Genomic DNA, 8,971 nt, shown 5'->3' with positions numbered 1-8,971 from the left:
ATCCAGGAGCTGATTATTTGAAAAGATAAACAAAGTAAACAAACTTGTAACCAGACTCATTAAGTAAAAAAGAGAGAGGATGCAAATAAATAAAATCAGAAATGAAAGAGAAGTAACAACTGATACCACAGAAATACAAAGGACTGTAAGAAATTACTATGAACAATTAATTATATCCCAAGAAATGGCACAACCTGGGAAAAATAGATAAATTTCTAGAAACATACAATCTTCCAAAACTGATTCAAGAAGAAACAGAAAGCCTGAATAGACCAATAACAACTAGTGAAATTAAAGCACCAATAAAAAAACTCCTGACACACAAAAACTCTGGGCCAGATGGCATCACAGGCAAATCTTACCAAACATTCCAAGAAGAACTAACACCAATCCTTCTCAAAATATTCCAAAAACTTCAAAAAGAGAGGAGACTCTCTAACACTTTTTATAAGGCCAATATTATTCTAATTCCAAAGTCGGGTAAAGACACATCAAAGAAAGAAAATTACAGGCCAATATCTCTGATGAACATAGAGGATAAAATCCTCAATAAAATATTGGCAAAACGGATCCAGCAATTGTAAAGATTATGCACCATAATCAAGTGGGTCATTCCAGGGATGTAAGGATGGTGCAAAATTCACAAATCAATAAATGTTAATACATCACTTAAACAAAACGAAGGACAAAAATTGCATGATCATATCAACAGAGACTGGAAAAGCATTTGACAAAGTACTGCATCCATTTATGATAAAAAAAAAAAACACAGCAAAGTGGGAATTGAGGGAGCATACCTCAACATAATAAAGGCCATATACAAGAAACCTCTTACTCAACCAGCAAAAACTAAAAACATACCCCCTAAGATCAGGAACAAGACAAGGATGTCTGCTTTCACCACTCTTATTCAACATAGTACAACATAGTACTGGAGTTTCTAGCCACAGTGATCAGACAAGAAAAAGAAAAAAGACATCCAAATAGGAAAGGAAACAGTAAAACTGTCATTATTTACAGACAACATGATAGTGTACATAGAAAACCTTATAGATTCCACAAAAAACCTACTTAACCTAATAAATGAATTTGGCAAATTAGCAGGATACAAAGTCAATATTCATAAATTGATCACATTTTTGTACCATAACAATGAATTATCAGAAAGAAAAACTGAAAAAAATCCCATTTACCATAGCAAAAAAATAATAATAAAGTACCTAGGAATAAATTTAACCAAGGAGGTAAAAGGCCTGTACTTGGAAAACTACAGAACACTGAAGAAACAAATTGAGTAAGATACAGACAAATGGAAGCATATACCACGTTCATGGGTTGGAAGAATAAACATCATTAAAATGTCCATACTACCCAAAGCTATTTACAGATTCAACACAATTCCTATTAAAATACCAATGGCATGTTTCACAGATCTAGAACAAATACTACAAAAATGTACATGGAACCAAAACAAACAAACAAACAAACAAACAAAAAAAACCACAAATAACCTCAGCAATCTTGAGAAAGAAGAACAAAGTTGGAGGGATCATATTACCTGATATCAAACTATATTACAAGGCCATTGTAATCAAAATAGTCGGATACTGACACATAGATGAATAGAACAGAATAGAGAGCACTGAAATAAACTCATGCCTTTATGCTCAGTTAATATTTGACAAAGGGGGCATGAGTATAAAATGGAATAAAAATAGTGTCTTCAATAAATGGTGCTGGGAGAACTGGACTGGTACATGCAAAAAAAATGAAGTAGACCACCAATTCACACCATATACCAGAATAAACTGAAAATGGATAAAAGACTTAAATATAAGTCATGATACCACAAAAAATCTAGCAGAAAATATAGGCAGTAAAATCTCAGATATCTCATGTAGCCATATTTTTGCCAACATATCTACTAGGGCAAGGGGAATAATGGAAAAAATAAACAAATGGGACTATATCGAATTAAAAAGCTCCTGCATGGCTATAGAAACCATCATCAAAATGAAAAAGGAATCGACTCTATGGGAGAACATACTAGTCAATGATACATTAAACAAGGGTTTAACCTCCAAAATACATACAGAACTCATACAACTCAATACCAGGAAGAAAAACAATCTAATTAAAATATGGGAAAAGGGCCTGAATAGACACTTCCAAGAAGGACATACAGATGGCCCATAGACATGAAAAGATGCGTAAAATCACTAGTCATCAGATATGCAAATTAAAATCACAATGAAATACTGCCTCACATGGGTCAGAATGGTCATTATTAATAAATCAACCAACAACAAGTGCTGGCGAGGATGTGGAGAAAAGAGAACCCTAGTGCACTGTTGGTAGGTGTGCAGACTGGTGCAGCCACTGTGGAAAACAGTATGGAATTTCCTCAAAAAATTAAAAATGGAACTAACCTTTGACCCAGCCATTCCACTGCTGGGAATCTACCCTAAGAATCCCAAAACACCAATTCAAAAGAACTTATGCACCCCTATATTCATAGCAGCACTATTTATAATAGCCAATAGTTGGAAACAGCCTAAGTGCCCATCAATAGATGAGTGGATTAAAAACTGTGGTACATTTACACAATGGAATACTACGCAGCAGAAAGAAAGACAAAATTACTACCTTTTGTGACAGCATGGATGAAACTGGAGACTATCATGCTAAATGAAATAAGCCAGTCAGTGAAAGACAAATGGCATATGATCTCACTTATAAGAGGAACTTAATGAATAAAATAAACTAATCGGCAAAATAGAACCAGAGGCATAGAATCACAGAATAGACTGACAGTGGTAAGGGTGTGTGTGTGGGGGGGGGCTGTTTGAAAAAAAGTGAAGGGATTAGTCAAGGAGCATATATGAAGGAACCATGGACATGGACAATAGGGTAGGGATTGACTATGGAAGTTGGGGGCAGGATGTCGGGGGGGAATAATTGGAACTGTAAAACAAAAATAAAAATTAAAAAAAAAAGAATATAGAAGACCTAAATGACAAATTAATAAGGTATATAATTATGGATATATCAAGCTTTACACCATGATAATTGTGCACATGACATATACTCATAGACATTGCTCATATATTAGGTCACAAAGGGAGTATCAGTAAGTTCCATAAGATGGAACTATTATAAACAACATTCTCTGATCACAATGCAATAAAACCAGAAATTCTACCTGGAAATTTTAAAATCTTCTATTAAATAATTCTTGGAAGAAAGAATGAAATTATGGAATTTTTGTAAACGTTGCTAATGAAAACACTACATGTCACAAATTATTGGATATAATTAAATAAGTGATCAAAGGAAATTCCATACTCTTAATGTCAACAAATGAACAACATTAATATCAGTAAAATGAAGAATAAAAATGTGTGAATTAAATTCCCAATTCAGAAAATTAGAAAAAGAACAACAAAGTAAACAAAATAAAAGCATAAGGAGGAAAGAATACAGATAAATGCAGAAAATGAGATAAAAAATAGAAAAACAGTATATTTTCACATTTAATAGTAAATTAAAATCCTATTATCTTGAAAAAATTAATAAAATACATGAACCACTATTTACTGACTAATACATCCAGTGTAATGTTAAACACTTATAGATTTAATGGGTATCCTTACTTTGTTCCTGATCTTAGTAGAAATTTCTCTAGTGTGTCAAGAAAAAAAGAGTGGTAGATTTATATAAAATTCAAAGTGACATGAGAGAAATAACCATTGAAGCAAGATATTTCTTTTAATTATAAGACCTTTTTTAGACCACTATGCAAATAAATTCAAAAACATAAATGTAATGGATAATTTCCTAAGAAAACAGATTTGTTAAAATTTACTCCATTAGAGAGACAAAGCTTAAACAAATCAATTTCTTTAAAGTTATAAAAGAAATAGCCCACAAAAATGCAGTTGGCCAAGATGGTTTCACAGGAAAATTTTGCCAAACATTCACAGACAAGATTGTCTAAATGCTACATAAATTATTCCATGGCATGGGATTTGAAGGAAAACATTTACTTACTATTTACAAAGTAAGTATAATCTTGATACCCAAACCTTATAAAGACAGCACAAAAAAGAAAATTACAAAATAAATCACTTATGAATATTGATGTAAAAATAGTAAATAAAAAGAAAACAGTATCTAACATGACCTTAAGTAAATCATACTCTATGTTTAATTGGGATTTACCCCTAAAATGGAAGGTTCATTCAATATTATGAAATTCATTAATATATAATATTAATACATCTGAGGAGAAAATCATATTATGATTTCAATTGATGCTATAAAAAGGCCTTTGGGGAGACAAGATTGGGCTCTGGTTGTTACCAAAAAGCCCTGAGGAACTAAGGGTGACCTTAGAAGGTAATAAAAGCCCAGAAGAAAAAAGGCCTGGTACTTAGGTTGAATGTGTGGTCCATAGCAATCATTCCAGGGAAGGAATGAAAGTTGCTTTCCTGAAAGATGGCTAGAAGGGACCTTAAGACACAATGGAAAACCTGAAGGACTTTGAAAAGACAGGTGTTTACAGGCAAGGCTGAATGGCAGGTGTGTGGCCCAGCTTCGGTGCCCTGGAGGGCAGACTGAAAGTCACCCTAAAAGTTCCTTGTGTAAGTTCCAGCAAAGCAGATGTAAAGATCATAAGTGATCATTTGCTGCTCTTGTTGAATTCATGCAAATGAACAGGATAAATTAAAAATGGACCTAATGCTGTCTCTTTAATGACAAGGAGGGTAACCTTAAGGAGAAAAATCGTGATCCAAGTAAAATCACAATGCTCAGTGGTGGACTATAAAGTAGTGCAGCTAACCGTCATTAAAGTTTCTTTATATTTAAAGTTTCCTTTCATTTGTAAGTTAAACTAGGTCTGTGGCATCATCAAAGATGCTTAATTTACAGGCAAGAAGAATGTCAAATGCCTTGCAACTGGATGTCTTTCCAATAAGACAGGCTTACAGGTTTAGAGACTGGAATGTGGGTTATGTTACATAAATTAACATGTTTTCTGTTTTCAAAGGGCATAAGCCTATGATCTCATCACCTGAGTGATTGTCTGTACTTATAGGCCTCACTTAATCCTGTCTGCATCACTGCCTCCTGACACTGAATGGTTTGGCTGAACTAAGTGGCTGGGTTGGTGATGAATAGCGTGGTCTGTGGGCTTCACCTTAAAACTGGTTTCTCTTTTCTATCCTAATGGCTTGGACCAAAAGGGCCGAGAGGTCTGAGAGGGGGAAAACCTAAAATATTCCCCTCAGCCCAAGCTAAGGATAGTGGACAAAAGGGTTTTGGACAGGTATGACGTGCCTGGCACATCTCCCTCCAAAGAAGCCCTTCTTTTTTCCCTAATAGAGAACATTGAAAAATTAATCCCTGCCTTTTGTCGTCTAGTGGTTATGAATTGAATGATGCCTTTTAACCCTGTTGCCAAATCTGTTGCCCCCAGAATACAACAAGGATGCCAGCTGGTTAAACCAAGCACGCCATTGTCTGAGGACAGCCAACTGACCTGGAGTCTGGAAAAACCTTCCCCATGTGGAAAGGCCACCCTCCCCTCCACACCCCCAGTATTATTAGGGAATTCTGGACCCAAGGGTAGGTAGGAAGATGACCAAACCCAGCTTCAAGCAGCTAAAAGAGCATGAGACGATCGCCCATTGTCCTTTATAAGATTATAAAGGGTCTCAAGTCTGAAAAAGGGGAATTGTCATTTTTTTATTTTTATAAAAATCAATAAATAAATTAATTAATTAAAAAAAATAATAATATAGGAAAGGGAGAAACTGGAGAGCTTGTATGTGTGACCCATGGGCATGGACTGGGGAGGGGTGGAATTGCTGGGGGAGAGGGGTGCTGGGCGGAGGGGAGCAAAGAGAAAAAAATGGAACTACTGTGACAATATAATCAATAAAATATACCTAAAAGAAAGGCCTTTGACAAAATTTAACTTTCTTTCCTAATTTTATTTATTTATTTTTATTTTTATTTTTAAATAATTTATTTATTTATTTGTTTGTTTTTAGAGAGAGGGGAAAGGACAAAGAGAGGGAGAGAAACATCACTGTGTGGTTGCCTCTCAGTCGTGCCCCCAACTGGGGACCTGATGTGCAACCTAGTCATGTGCCCTGACTGGGAATCAAACCAGCGTCACTTGGCTCGCAGGCCAATGCTCAATCCACTGAGCCACAGCAGCCAGAGCTTCTTTTCCTAATTTTAAAAACATTCGGGAAAATATAAATTGATGGATCCTTGCTTTACATGATAACATATATGTGGGTACATGTATGACTATTCCCATCTTAATCCTAAACCCAGCATCTTACTTAATGGGAAATACTGAATGAATTTCTGCTAATATCAGAAACAAGATAAGGATAATCATTATTTCCACGAGTGTTCAACATTACACTGGATGTATTAGCCAATAGAATTAGGCAAGAAAAATTAATTAGAGGCATAAGAGTTTGAAAAACAGAAGTAAAACTATTTTTCTTTGTAGATGACATGATAATAAATCTGGAGACTCCTACAGAATCAATAATAAAAACTCACATAAACAATCAAATAATTCAATAACTTAGCAGGATATAAACTTATCATATAGCAATCAACTGCTTCAAGTACACAGTAACCAGTTAGCAGATGTAATCTTAAAGAAAACATCCTTTTACAATAGCAACAAAGATGAAATACTTAAGAATAAATTGAATATGCTAATCTATGCAATGAAAAATTTAAAACACTCCTGAAAGACATAGAAGAAATCTTGGACAGATGGAAAGACATTTCTTTTTTTTTAAGTATATTTTATTAATTATATTGTTACAATAGTTACAATTTTTTCCCCTTTGCTCCCCTCTGCCCAGCACCCCCCTCCGCCAGCAATCCCACCACCCCCAGTCCATGCCCATGGGTCATACATACAAGTTCTCTGGCTTCACCCTTTCCTATATTATTCTTTATTTTTTAAAAATTAATTAATTAATTAATTTTTTATAACAATACCCACTCTTAGGCTTAAGACCCTTTATAATCTTATAAAGGACAATGGGTGAAGGTCTCAGCTTTTTTAGCTGCTTCAAGCTGGACATGGTCGTTGTCCTACCTACCCTTGGGTCCAGAAATTCCTAATAAGAGTGGGTGTGTGGAGGGGAGGGTGGCCTTCCCACATGGGGAAGGATTGTGCAGACTCCAGGTCAGTTGGCTGTACCCGGACAACGGCATGCTTGGTTTAACCGGCTGACATCCTTGTTGTATTCTGGGGGCAACAGATTTGGCAAAAGGGTTAAAAGACATCATTCAATCCATAACCACTAGATGACAAAAGGCAGGGATTAATTTTTCAATGTCCCCCATTAGGGAAAAAAAGGGCTTCTTTGGAGGAAGGTGTTCTAGGTATATCTCACCTGTCCAAAACCCTTTTGCCCATTATACTTAGTTTGGGCTGAGGGGAATATTTTAGGTTTCCCCCCCTCTCAGACCTCTGGGCCCTTTTGGTCCAAGCCATTAGGATAGAAAAGAGAAACCAGTTTTAAGGTGAAGCCCAATGACCACGCTATTCTTCACCAACCCAGCCACTTAGTTCAGCCAAACCATTCAGTGTCAGGAGGCAGTGATGCAGACAGGATTAAGTGAGGCCTATAAGTACAGACAATCACTCAGGTAATGAGATCATAGGCTTATGCCCTTTGAAAACAGAAAACACATGTTAATTTATGTAACGTAACCCACATTCCAGTCTCTAAATCGGTAAGCCTGGCTTATTGGAAAGACATCCAGTTGCAAGGCACTTGACACTCTTGCCTGTAAATTAAGCATCTTTGATGATGCCACAGACCTAGTTTAACTTACAAATGAAAGGGAACTTTAAATGTAAAGAAACTTTAATGACTGTTAGCTGCACTACTTTATAGTCTACTACTGAGCATTGTGATTTTCGCTGAATCTCGATTTTTCTCCTTAAAATTACCCTCCTTGTCATTAAAGGGACAGCATTAGGTCCATTTTTAATTTATCCTGTTCACTTGCATAAACACAACAAGAGCAGCAAATGATCACTTACGATCTTTAGTTCTGCTTTGCTGGAACTTACTACACAAGGAACCTTTAGGGTGACTTTCAGTCTGCCCTTCAGGACGCAGAAGCTGAGCCACATACCTGCCATTCAGCCTTGCCTGTAAACACCAGGGAAAGACATTTCTTTATCTTGGATAGGGCAAAACAATATCATAAGGAAAATTCTCCTGCCTAAGTTATTTTTAAAATGTACCATACTCTCAATAAAAATTCCAATGAGTTTTTATTCTGGGCTTAAACTAGTTAATACAGAAAAATTAATTTGCAAGAAAAGCTAAAGAGCCTCTCTAAATTTTTTGAGGTGGCCATGTTCTCTTATGTTATTCCATCCCCATCTCATTTAATTGGGTTCTTCTCCACCTTCAGATCTCAGCTCAAGTGTCCATTCTGGGAAGCTTTTGTCACACACACACACACACACACACACACACACACACACACACACACACACTAAGGTAGGCCTTTTGTTATACTCTCTCGGAGAACTGTGTTTCTTTCCACAGCATTTGACTCAGTTTGGAGGGGTTATTTGGTTAACGTTGGTCTTTTCTATTAGGCTGGAAAAGACATGAGAGCAGGGACCGGGACTGTTTTTCTCACCATGTACCTCCTCAGATTAGCACAATCCCAGGCCACAATGACATTTGAGAAATATTTTTTATTAAATATTTTATTGTTCTGTTACAGTTGTCCCAATTTTCCCTCCTTTGCTCTCCTCTGCCCCATCCACCACCCACTCCCACAGTTAATCCTCACCTTGTTGTCCATGTCCAGTAAATAAGTGAATCAAAAAAACTGTGGTGTATTTGACAAATATTTAAAAGTAAATATTAAGATAAAAAAATACAAAGGAAAAACTACC

Source organism: Furipterus horrens, unplaced genomic scaffold (genome assembly GCF_987537825.1).
Source record: "Furipterus horrens unplaced genomic scaffold, mFurHor1.1.pri manual_scaffold_17, whole genome shotgun sequence".
NCBI classification, from domain to species: Eukaryota; Metazoa; Chordata; class Mammalia; order Chiroptera; family Furipteridae; genus Furipterus; species Furipterus horrens.
Note: the sequence above shows the minus strand (reverse complement) of the source record.